We start from the raw sequence: 10,652 nt of genomic DNA, 5'->3' as shown, positions 1-10,652 counted from the left end.
TGGTGCCTGTGTGTTTTGCTTTTTGGATACTCAGTTTTCATTGCAAATTCAAAGAAAATTGCCAAGTTTCCACCCGGTTTCGAGCTGGGGACCTTTCACTTGTTAGGCAAATGTGATAACCACTACACCATGGAAACAGACACTGGCGTTTACTCTGTTGGCCGGATTGGCAAACAGCATAGCTGTCTGGCATTCCCGATTTTAGTGACAGTTTTCCCTCTACGCCTGTCCAGGTAGCAAGCACAGAGTCCTTTCCTCGTTAGTATAGTGGATAGTATCTCTGCCTGTCACGCGCAAGACTGTGGTTAGATTCCCTGAAGGGGAGGTGAGTGCAGGTGCAATTCAGTTTTTGGATACTCAGTTTTCATTGCAAATACAAAGAAAATTACCCTGTTTCCCACCCGGTTTCGAGTTGGGAACCTTTCACTTGTGAGGAAAATGTGATAACCACTACACCATGGAAACAGACACTGGCGTTTATCCTGTTGGCAGTATTGGCAAACAGCATAGCTGTCTTGCATTCCCGATTTTAGTGACAGTTTTCCCTCTACGCCTGTCCAGGTAGCAAGCACAGAGTCCTTTCCTCGTTAGTATAGTGGATAGTATCTCCTCCTGTCACGCGGAAGACTGGGGTTCGATTCCCCAACGGGGAGGTGGTGCCTGTGTGTTTTGCTTTTTGGATACTCAGTTTTCATTGCAAATACAAAGAAAATTACCCTGTTTCCCAACCTGTTTCGAGTTGGGAACCTTCCGCGTGTGAGCCGAATGTGATAACCACTACACCATGGAAACAGACGCTGGCATTTATCCTGTTGGCAGGATTGGCAAACAGCATAGCTGTCTGGCATTCCCGATTTTAGTGACAGTTTTCCCTCTACGCCTGTCCAGGTAGCAAGCACAGAGTCCTTTCCTCGTTAGTATAGTGGATAGTATCTCCGCCTGTCACGCGGAAGACTGGGGTTCGATTCCCCAACGGGGAGGTGGTGCCTGTGTGTTTTGCTTTTTGGATACTCAGTTTTCATTGCAAATTCAAAGAAAATTTCCAAGTTTCCACCCGGTTTCGAGCTGGGGACCTTTCGCGTGTTAGGCGAATGTGATAACCACTACACCATGGAAACAGACACTGGCGTTTACTCTGTTGGCCGGATTGGCAAACAGCATAGCTGTCTGGCATTCCCGATTTTAGTGACAGTTTTCCCTCTACGCCTGTCCAGGTAGCAAGCACAGAGTCCTTTCCTCGTTAGTATAGTGGATAGTATCTCTGCCTGTCACGCGCAAGACTGTGGTTAGATTCCCTGAAGGGGAGGTGAGTGCAGGTGCAATTCAGTTTTTGGATACTCAGTTTTCATTGCAAATACAAAGAAAATTACCCTGTTTCCCACCCGGTTTCGAGTTGGGAACCTTCCGCGTGTGAGCCGAATGTGATAACCACTACACCATGGAAACAGACGCTGGTGTTTATCCTGTTGGCAGGATTGGAAAACAGCATAGCTGTCTGGCATTCCCTATTTTAGTGACAGTTTTCCTTCTATGCCTGTCCAGGTAGCAAACACAGAGTCCTTTCCTCGTTAGTATAGTGGATAGTATCTCCTCCTGTCACGCGGAAGACTGGGGTTCGATTCCCCAACGGGGAGGTGTGCCTGTGTGTTTTGCTTTTTGGATACTCAGTTTTCATTGCAAATTCAAAGAAAATTTCCAAGTTTCCACCCGGTTTCGAGCTGGGGACCTTTCGCGTGTTAGGCGAATGTGATAACCACTACACCATGGAAATGGACACTGGCGTTTACTCTGTTGGCCGGATTGGCAAACAGCATAGCTGTCTGGCATTCCCGATTTTAGTGACAGTTTTCCCTCTACGCCTGTCCAGGTAGCAAGCACAGAGTCCTTTCCTCGTTAGTATAGTGGATAGTATCTCTGCCTGTCACGCGCAAGACTGTGGTTAGATTCCCTGAAGGCGAGGTGAGTGCAGGTGCAATTCAATTTTTGGATACTCAGTTTTCATTGCAAATACAAAGAAAATTACCCTGTTTCCCACCCTGTTTCGAGTTGGGAACCTTTCGCGTGTGAGCCGAATGTGATAACCACTACACCATGGAAACAGACACTGGCGTTTATCCTGTTGGCAGGATTGGCAAACAGCATAGCTGTCTGGCATTCACAAGTTTAGTGACAGTTTTACCTCTACGCCTGTCCAGGTCGCAAGCACAGAATCCTTTCCTCGTTAGTATAGTGGATAGTATCTCCTCCTGTCACGCGGAAGACTGGGGTTCGATTCCCCAACGGGGAGGTGGTGCCTGTGTGTTTTGCTTTTTGGATACTCAGTTTTCATTGCAAATACAAAGAAAATTACCCTGTTTCCCACCCTGTTTCGAGTTGGGAAACTTCCGCGTGTGAGCCGAATGTGATAACCACTACACCATGGAAACAGACGCTGGCGTTTATCCTGTTGGCAGGATTGGCAAACAGCATAGCTGTCTGGCATTCACGTTTAGTGACAGTTTTACCTCTACGCCTGTCCAGGTCTCAAGCACAGAATCCTTTCCTCGTTAGTATAGTGGATAGTATCTCCTCCTGTCACGCGGAAGACTGGGGTTCGATTCCCCAACGGGGAGGTGGTCCCTGTGTGTTTTGCTTTTTGGATACTCAGTTTTCATTGCAAATACAAAGAAAATTACCCTGTTTCCCACCCTGTTTCGAGTTGGGAACCTTTCGCGTGTGAGCCGAATGTGATAACCACTACACCATGGAAACAGACACTGGCGTTTATCCTGTTGGCAGGATTGGCAAACAGCATAGCTGTCTGGCATTCCCGATTTTAGTGACAGTTTTCCCTCTACGCCTGTCCAGGTAGCAAGCACAGAGTCCTTTCCTCGTTAGTATAGTGGATAGTATCTCCTCCTGTCACGCGGAAGACTGGGGTTCGATTCCCCAACGGGGAGGTGGTGCCTGTGTGTTTTGCTTTTTGGATACTCAGTTTTCATTGCAAATACAAAGAAAATTACCCTGTTTCCCAACCTGTTTCGAGTTGGGAACCTTCCGCGTGTGAGCCGAATGTGATAACCACTACACCATGGAAACAGACGCTGGCGTTTATCCTGTTGGCAGGATTGGCAAACAGCATAGCTGTCTGGCATTCCCGATTTTAGTGACAGTTTTCCCTCTACGCCTGTCCAGGTAGCAAGCACAGAGTCCTTTCCTCGTTAGTATAGTGGATAGTATCTCCGCCTGTCACGCGGAAGACTGGGGTTCGATTCCCCAACGGGGAGGTGGTGCCTGTGTGTTTTGCTTTTTGGATACTCAGTTTTCATTGCAAATTCAAAGAAAATTTCCAAGTTTCCACCCGGTTTCGAGCTGGGGACCTTTCGCGTGTTAGGCGAATGTGATAACCACTACACCATGGAAACAGACACTGGCGTTTACTCTGTTGGCCGGATTGGCAAACAGCATAGCTGTCTGGCATTCCCGATTTTAGTGACAGTTTTCCCTCTACGCCTGTCCAGGTAGCAAGCACAGAGTCCTTTCCTCGTTAGTATAGTGGATAGTATCTCTGCCTGTCACGCGCAAGACTGTGGTTAGATTCCCTGAAGGGGAGGTGAGTGCAGGTGCAATTCAGTTTTTGGATACTCAGTTTTCATTGCAAATACAAAGAAAATTACCCTGTTTCCCACCCGGTTTCGAGTTGGGAACCTTCCGCGTGTGAGCCGAATGTGATAACCACTACACCATGGAAACAGACGCTGGTGTTTATCCTGTTGGCAGGATTGGAAAACAGCATAGCTGTCTGGCATTCCCTATTTTAGTGACAGTTTTCCTTCTATGCCTGTCCAGGTAGCAAACACAGAGTCCTTTCCTCGTTAGTATAGTGGATAGTATCTCCTCCTGTCACGCGGAAGACTGGGGTTCGATTCCCCAACGGGGAGGTGGTGCCTGTGTGTTTTGCTTTTTGGATACTCAGTTTTCATTGCAAATACAAAGAAAATTACCCTGTTTCCCACCCTGTTTCGAGTTGGGAACCTTCCGCGTGTGAGCCGAATGTGATAACCACTACACCATGGAAACAGACGCTGGTGTTTATCCTGTTGGCAGGATTGGAAAACAGCATAGCTGTCTGGCATTCCCTATTTTAGTGACAGTTTTCCTTCTATGCCTGTCCAGGTAGCAAACACAGAGTCCTTTCCTCGTTAGTATTGTGGATAGTATCTTCTCCTGTCACGCGGAAGACTGGGGTGAGATGCCCCAACGGGCACTTGGTACCTGTGCTATTGTATTTTTGGATACTCAGTTTTCATTGCAAATTCAAAGAATGTTGCCAAGTTTCCACCCGGTTTCGAGCTGGGGACCTTTCGCGTGTGAGGCGAATGTGATAACCACTACACCATGGAAACAGACACTGGCGTTTATCCTGTTGGCAGGATTGGCAAACAGCATAGCTGTCTTGCATTCCCGATTTTAGTGACAGTTTTCCCTCTACGCCTGTCCAGGTAGCAAGCACAGAGTGCTTTCCTCGTTAGTATAGTGGATAGTATCTCCGCCTGTCACGCGGAAGACTGGGGTTCGATTCCCCAACGGGGAGGTGGTGCCTGTGTGTTTTGCTTTTTGGATACTCAGTTTTCATTGCAAATTCAAAGAAAATTGCCAAGTTTCCACCCGGTTTCGAGCTGGGGACCTTTCGCGTGTTAGGCGAATGTGATAACCACTACACCATGGAAACAGACACTGGCGTTTACTCTGTTGGCAGGATTGGCAAACAGCATAGCTGTCTGGCATTCCCGATTTTAGTGACAGTTTTCCCTCTACGCCTGTCCAGGTCACAAGCACAGAATCCTTTCCTCGTTAGTATAGTGGATAGTATCTCCTCCTGTCACGCGGAAGACTGGGGTTCGATTCCCCAACGGGGAGGTGGTGCCTGTGTGTTTTGCTTTTTGGATACTCAGTTTTCATTGCAAATACAAAGAAAATTACCCTGTTTCCCACCCTGTTTCGAGTTGGGAACCTTCCGCGTGTGAGCCGAATGTGATAACCACTACACCATGGAAACAGACGCTGGCGTTTATCCTGTTGGCAGGATTGGCAAACAGCATAGCTGTCTGGCATTCACAAGTTTAGTGACAGTTTTACCTCTACGCCTGTCCAGGTTGCAAGCACAGAATCCTTTCCTCGTTAGTATAGTGGATAGTATCTCCGCCTGTCACGCGGAAGACTGGGGTTCGATTCCCCAACGGGGAGGTGGTGCCTGTGTGTTTTGCTTTTTGGATACTCAGTTTTCATTGCAAATTCAAAGAAAATTGCCAAGTTTCCACCCGGTTTCGAGCTGGGGACCTTTCACTTGTTAGGCAAATGTGATAACCACTACACCATGGAAACAGACACTGGCGTTTACTCTGTTGGCCGGATTGGCAAACAGCATAGCTGTCTGGCATTCCCGATTTTAGTGACAGTTTTCCCTCTACGCCTGTCCAGGTAGCAAGCACAGAGTCCTTTCCTCGTTAGTATAGTGGATAGTATCTCTGCCTGTCACGCGCAAGACTGTGGTTAGATTCCCTGAAGGGGAGGTGAGTGCAGGTGCAATTCAGTTTTTGGATACTCAGTTTTCATTGCAAATACAAAGAAAATTACCCTGTTTCCCACCCGGTTTCGAGTTGGGAACCTTTCACTTGTGAGGAAAATGTGATAACCACTACACCATGGAAACAGACACTGGCGTTTATCCTGTTGGCAGTATTGGCAAACAGCATAGCTGTCTTGCATTCCCGATTTTAGTGACAGTTTTCCCTCTACGCCTGTCCAGGTAGCAAGCACAGAGTCCTTTCCTCGTTAGTATAGTGGATAGTATCTCCGCCTGTCACGCGGAAGACTGGGGTTCGATTCCCCAACGGGGAGGTGGTGCCTGTGTGTTTTGCTTTTTGGACACTCAGTTTTCATTGCAAATACAAAGAAAATTACCCTGTTTCCCACCCTGTTTCGAGTTGGGAACCTTTCGCGTGTGAGCCGAATGTGATAACCACTACACCATGGAAACAGACACTGGCGTTTATCCTGTTGGCAGGATTGGCAAACCGCATAGCTGTCTGGCATTAAGTTTAGTGACAATTTTACCTCTACGCCTGTCCAGGTCGCAAGCACAGAATCCTTTCGTCGTTAGTATAGTGGATAGTATCTCCTCCTGTCACGCGGAAGACTGGGGTTCGATTCCCCAACGGGGAGGTGGTGCCTGTGTGTTTTGCTTTTTGGATACTCAGTTTTCATTGCAAATACAAAGAAAATTACCCTGTTTCCCACCCTTTTCCGAGTTGGGAACCTTCCGCGTGTGAGCCGAATGTGATAACCACTACACCATGGAAACAGACGCTGGTGTTTATCCTGTTGGCAGGATTGGAAAACAGCATAGCTGTCTGGCATTCCCTATTTTAGTGACAGTTTTCCTTCTATGCCTGTCCAGGTAGCAAACACAGAGTCCTTTCCTCGTTAGTATTGTGGATAGTATCTTCTCCTGTCACGCGGAAGACTGGGGTGAGATGCCCCAACGGGCACTTGGTACCTGTGCTATTGTATTTTTGGATACTCAGTTTTCATTGCAAATTCAAAGAAAATTACCCTGTTTCCCACCCTGTTTCGAGTTGGGAACCTTCCGCGTGTGAGCCGAATGTGATAACCACTACACCATGGAAACAGACGCTGGTGTTTATCCTGTTGGCAGGATTGGAAAACAGCATAGCTGTCTGGCATTCCCTATTTTAGTGACAGTTTTCCTTCTATGCCTGTCCAGGTAGCAAACACAGAGTCCTTTCCTCGTTAGTATTGTGGATAGTATCTTCTCCTGTCACGCGGAAGACTGGGGTGAGATGCCCCAACGGGCACTTGGTACCTGTGCTATTGTATTTTTGGATGCTCAGTTTTCATTGCAAATTCAAAGAATGTTGCCAAGTTTCCACCCGGTTTCGAGCTGGGGACCTTTCGCGTGTGAGGCGAATGTGATAACCACTACACCATGGAAACAGACACTGGCGTTTATCCTGTTGGCAGGATTGGCAAACAGCATAGCTGTCTTGCATTCCCGATTTTAGTGACAGTTTTCCCTCTACGCCTGTCCAGGTAGCAAGCACAGAGTGCTTTCCTCGTTAGTATAGTGGATAGTATCTCCGCCTGTCACGCGGAAGACTGGGGTTCGATTCCCCAACGGGGAGGTGGTGCCTGTGTGTTTTGCTTTTTGGATACTCAGTTTTCATTGCAAATTCAAAGAAAATTGCCAAGTTTCCACCCGGTTTCGAGCTGGGGACCTTTCGCGTGTTAGGTGAATGTGATAACCACTACACCATGGAAACAGACACTGGCGTTTACTCTGTTGGCAGGATTGGCAAACAGCATAGCTGTCTGGCATTCCCGATTTTAGTGACAGTTTTCCCTCTACGCCTGTCCAGGTAGCAAGCACAGAGTCCTTTCCTCGTTAGTATAGTGGATAGTATCTCCGCCTGTCACGCGGAAGACTGGGGTTCGATTCCCCAACGGGGAGGTGGTGCCTGTGTGTTTTGCTTTTTGGATACTCAGTTTTCATTGCAAATTCAAAGAAAATTGCCAAGTTTCCACCCGGTTTTGAGCTGGGGACCTTTCGCGTGTTAGGCGAATGTGATAACCACTACACCATGGAAACAGACACTGGCGTTTACTCTGTTGGCCGGATTGGCAAACAGCATAGCTGTCTGGCATTCCCGATTTTAGTGACAGTTTTCCCTCTACGCCTGTCCAGGTAGCAAGCACAGAGTCCTTTCCTCGTTAGTATAGTGGATAGTATCTCTGCCTGTCACGCGCAAGACTGTGGTTAGATTCCCTGAAGGGGAGGTGAGTGCAGGTGCAATTCAGTTTTTGGATACTCAGTTTTCATTGCAAATACAAAGAAAATTACCCTGTTTCCCACCCGGTTTCGAGTTGGGAACCTTTCGCTTGTGAGGAGAATGTGATAACCACTACACCATGGAAACAGACTCTGGCGTTTATCCTGTTGGCAGTATTGGCAAACAGCATAGCTGTCTTGCATTCCCGATTTTAGTGACAGTTTTCCCTCTACGCCTGTCCAGGTAGCAAGCACAGAGTCCTTTCCTCGTTAGTATAGTGGATAGTATCTCCGCCTGTCACACGGAAGACTGGGGTTCGATTCCCCAACGGGGAGGTGGTGCCTGTGTGTTTTGCTTTTTGGACACTCAGTTTTCATTGCAAATACAAAGAAAATTACCCTGTTTCCCACCCTGTTTCGAGTTGGGAACCTTTCGCGTGTGAGCCGAATGTGATAACCACTACACCTTGGAAACAGACACTGGCGTTTATCCTGTTGGCAGGATTGGCAAACCGCATAGCTGTCCGGCATTAAGTTTAGTGACAATTTTACCTCTAAGCCTGTCCAGGTCGCAAGCACAGAATCCTTTCGTCGTTAGTATAGTGGATAGTATCTCCTCCTGTCACGCGGAAGACTGGGGTTCGATTCCCCAACGGGGAGGTGGTGCCTGTGTGTTTTGCTTTTTGGATACTCAGTTTTCATTGCAAATACAAAGAAAATTACCCTGTTTCCCACCCTTTTTCGAGTTGGGAACCTTCCGCGTGTGAGCCGAATGTGATAACCACTACACCATGGAAACAGACGCTGGTGTTTATCCTGTTGGCAGGATTGGAAAACAGCATAGCTGTCTGGCATTCCCTATTTTAGTGACAGTTTTCCTTCTATGCCTGTCCAGGTAGCAAACACAGAGTCCTTTCCTCGTTAGTATAGTGGATAGTATCTCCTCCTGTCACGCGGAAGACTGGGGTTCGATTCCCCAACGGGGAGGTGGTGCCTGTGTGTTTTGCTTTTTGGATACTCAGTTTTCATTGCAAATACAAAGAAAATTACCCTGTTTCCCACCCTGTTTCGAGTTGGGAACCTTCCGCGTGTGAGCCGAATGTGATAACCACTACACCATGGAAACAGACGCTGGTGTTTATCCTGTTGGCAGGATTGGAAAACAGCATAGCTGTCTGGCATTCCCTATTTTAGTGACAGTTTTCCTTCTATGCCTGTCCAGGTAGCAAACACAGAGTCCTTTCCTCGTTAGTATTGTGGATAGTATCTTCTCCTGTCACGCGGAAGACTGGGGTGAGATGCCCCAACGGGCACTTGGTACCTGTGCTATTGTATTTTTGGATACTCAGTTTTCATTGCAAATTCAAAGAAAATTGCCAAGTTTCCACCCGGTTTCGAGCTGGGGACCTTTCGCGTGTGAGGCGAATGTGATAACCACTACACCATGGAAACAGACACTGGCGTTTATCCTGTTGGCAGGATTGGCAAACGGCATAGCTGTCTTGCATTCCCGATTTTAGTGACAGTTTTCCCTCTACGCCTGTCCAGGTAGCAAGCACAGAGTCCTTTCCTCGTTAGTATAGTGGATAGTATCTCCGCCTGTCACGCGGAAGACTGGGGTTCGATTCCCCAACGGGGAGGTGGTGCCTGTGTGTTTTGCTTTTTGGATACTCAGTTTTCATTGCAAATTCAAAGAAAATTGCCAAGTTTCCACCCGGTTTCGAGCTGGGGACCTTTCGCGTGTTAGGCGAATGTGATAACCACTACACCATGGAAACGGACACTGGCGTTTACTCTGTTGGCCGGATTGGCAAACAGCATAGCTGTCTGGCATTCCCGATTTTAGTGACAGTTTTCCCTCTACGCCTGTCCAGGTAGCAAGCACAGAGTCCTTTCCTCGTTAGTATAGTGGACAGTATCTCTGCCTGTCACGCGCAAGACTGTGGTTAGATTCCCTGAAGGCGAGGTGAGTGCAGGTGCAATTCAATTTTTGGATACTCAGTTTTCATTGCAAATACAAAGAAAATTACCCTGTTTCCCACCCTGTTTCGAGTTGGGAACCTTCCGCGTGTGAGCCGAATGTGATAACCACTACACCATGGAAACAGACGCTGGTGTTTATCCTGTTGGCAGGATTGGAAAACAGCATAGCTGTCTGGCATTCCCTATTTTAGTGACAGTTTTCCTTCTATGCCTGTCCAGGTAGCAAACACAGAGTCCTTTCCTCGTTAGTATTGTGGATAGTATCTTCTCCTGTCACGCGGAAGACTGGGGTGAGATGCCCCAACGGGCACTTGGTACCTGTGCTATTGTATTTTTGGATACTCAGTTTTCATTGCAAATTCAAAGAAAATTGCCAAGTTTCCACCCGGTTTCGAGCTGGGGACCTTTCGCGTGTGAGGCGAATGTGATAACCACTACACCATGGAAACAGACACTGGCGTTTATCCTGTTGGCAGGATTGGCAAACGGCATAGCTGTCTTGCATTCCCGATTTTAGTGACAGTTTTCCCTCTACGCCTGTCCAGGTAGCAAGCACAGAGTCCTTTCCTCGTTAGTATAGTGGATAGTATCTCCGCCTGTCACGCGGAAGACTGGGGTTCGATTCCCCAACGGGGAGGTGGTGCCTGTGTGTTTTGCTTTTTGGATACTCAGTTTTCATTGCAAATTCAAAGAAAATTGCCAAGTTTCCACCCGGTTTCGAGCTGGGGACCTTTCGCGTGTTAGGCGAATGTGATAACCACTACACCATGGAAACGGACACTGGCGTTTACTCTGTTGGCCGGATTGGCAAACAGCATAGCTGTCTGGCATTCCCGATTTT

The 10,652-nt window shown here is 47.7% G+C and overlaps 19 non-coding genes across 19 annotated transcripts; 9 read left to right on the top strand and 10 right to left on the bottom strand.

Moving 5' to 3' along the window:
- Positions 1-908: 908 nt before the first annotated feature.
- Positions 909-980, top strand: trnad-guc (transfer RNA aspartic acid (anticodon GUC)). The gene has a single exon. It is a non-coding gene; the product is annotated as a tRNA-Asp (tRNA).
- Positions 981-1,045: 65 nt separating this feature from the next.
- trnav-aac (transfer RNA valine (anticodon AAC)) lies at positions 1,046-1,118 on the bottom strand. Its single transcript has one exon. It is a non-coding gene; the product is annotated as a tRNA-Val (tRNA).
- Positions 1,119-3,194: 2,076 nt separating this feature from the next.
- On the top strand, positions 3,195-3,266 carry trnad-guc (transfer RNA aspartic acid (anticodon GUC)). Its single transcript has one exon. It is a non-coding gene; the product is annotated as a tRNA-Asp (tRNA).
- Positions 3,267-3,331: 65 nt separating this feature from the next.
- Positions 3,332-3,404, bottom strand: trnav-aac (transfer RNA valine (anticodon AAC)). Its single transcript has one exon. It is a non-coding gene; the product is annotated as a tRNA-Val (tRNA).
- A 908-nt stretch (positions 3,405-4,312) lies between these two features.
- On the bottom strand, positions 4,313-4,385 carry trnav-cac (transfer RNA valine (anticodon CAC)). Its single transcript has one exon. It is a non-coding gene; the product is annotated as a tRNA-Val (tRNA).
- Positions 4,386-4,501: 116 nt separating this feature from the next.
- trnad-guc (transfer RNA aspartic acid (anticodon GUC)) lies at positions 4,502-4,573 on the top strand. The gene has a single exon. It is a non-coding gene; the product is annotated as a tRNA-Asp (tRNA).
- Positions 4,574-4,638: 65 nt separating this feature from the next.
- Positions 4,639-4,711, bottom strand: trnav-aac (transfer RNA valine (anticodon AAC)). The gene has a single exon. It is a non-coding gene; the product is annotated as a tRNA-Val (tRNA).
- A 443-nt stretch (positions 4,712-5,154) lies between these two features.
- On the top strand, positions 5,155-5,226 carry trnad-guc (transfer RNA aspartic acid (anticodon GUC)). Its single transcript has one exon. It is a non-coding gene; the product is annotated as a tRNA-Asp (tRNA).
- Positions 5,227-5,808: 582 nt separating this feature from the next.
- On the top strand, positions 5,809-5,880 carry trnad-guc (transfer RNA aspartic acid (anticodon GUC)). Its single transcript has one exon. It is a non-coding gene; the product is annotated as a tRNA-Asp (tRNA).
- A 1,043-nt stretch (positions 5,881-6,923) lies between these two features.
- trnav-cac (transfer RNA valine (anticodon CAC)) lies at positions 6,924-6,996 on the bottom strand. The gene has a single exon. It is a non-coding gene; the product is annotated as a tRNA-Val (tRNA).
- Positions 6,997-7,112: 116 nt separating this feature from the next.
- trnad-guc (transfer RNA aspartic acid (anticodon GUC)) lies at positions 7,113-7,184 on the top strand. The gene has a single exon. It is a non-coding gene; the product is annotated as a tRNA-Asp (tRNA).
- A 254-nt stretch (positions 7,185-7,438) lies between these two features.
- trnad-guc (transfer RNA aspartic acid (anticodon GUC)) lies at positions 7,439-7,510 on the top strand. Its single transcript has one exon. It is a non-coding gene; the product is annotated as a tRNA-Asp (tRNA).
- A 65-nt stretch (positions 7,511-7,575) lies between these two features.
- trnav-aac (transfer RNA valine (anticodon AAC)) lies at positions 7,576-7,648 on the bottom strand. The gene has a single exon. It is a non-coding gene; the product is annotated as a tRNA-Val (tRNA).
- Positions 7,649-9,207: 1,559 nt separating this feature from the next.
- trnav-cac (transfer RNA valine (anticodon CAC)) lies at positions 9,208-9,280 on the bottom strand. Its single transcript has one exon. It is a non-coding gene; the product is annotated as a tRNA-Val (tRNA).
- Positions 9,281-9,396: 116 nt separating this feature from the next.
- trnad-guc (transfer RNA aspartic acid (anticodon GUC)) lies at positions 9,397-9,468 on the top strand. The gene has a single exon. It is a non-coding gene; the product is annotated as a tRNA-Asp (tRNA).
- Positions 9,469-9,533: 65 nt separating this feature from the next.
- trnav-aac (transfer RNA valine (anticodon AAC)) lies at positions 9,534-9,606 on the bottom strand. Its single transcript has one exon. It is a non-coding gene; the product is annotated as a tRNA-Val (tRNA).
- A 581-nt stretch (positions 9,607-10,187) lies between these two features.
- trnav-cac (transfer RNA valine (anticodon CAC)) lies at positions 10,188-10,260 on the bottom strand. The gene has a single exon. It is a non-coding gene; the product is annotated as a tRNA-Val (tRNA).
- Positions 10,261-10,376: 116 nt separating this feature from the next.
- Positions 10,377-10,448, top strand: trnad-guc (transfer RNA aspartic acid (anticodon GUC)). Its single transcript has one exon. It is a non-coding gene; the product is annotated as a tRNA-Asp (tRNA).
- A 65-nt stretch (positions 10,449-10,513) lies between these two features.
- trnav-aac (transfer RNA valine (anticodon AAC)) lies at positions 10,514-10,586 on the bottom strand. The gene has a single exon. It is a non-coding gene; the product is annotated as a tRNA-Val (tRNA).
- Positions 10,587-10,652: the final 66 nt, after the last annotated feature.

This window comes from Festucalex cinctus, chromosome 19 (assembly GCF_051991245.1).
Source record: "Festucalex cinctus isolate MCC-2025b chromosome 19, RoL_Fcin_1.0, whole genome shotgun sequence".
NCBI classification, from domain to species: domain Eukaryota; kingdom Metazoa; phylum Chordata; class Actinopteri; order Syngnathiformes; family Syngnathidae; genus Festucalex; species Festucalex cinctus.
This window is presented reverse-complemented; position numbering and strand designations above follow the sequence as displayed.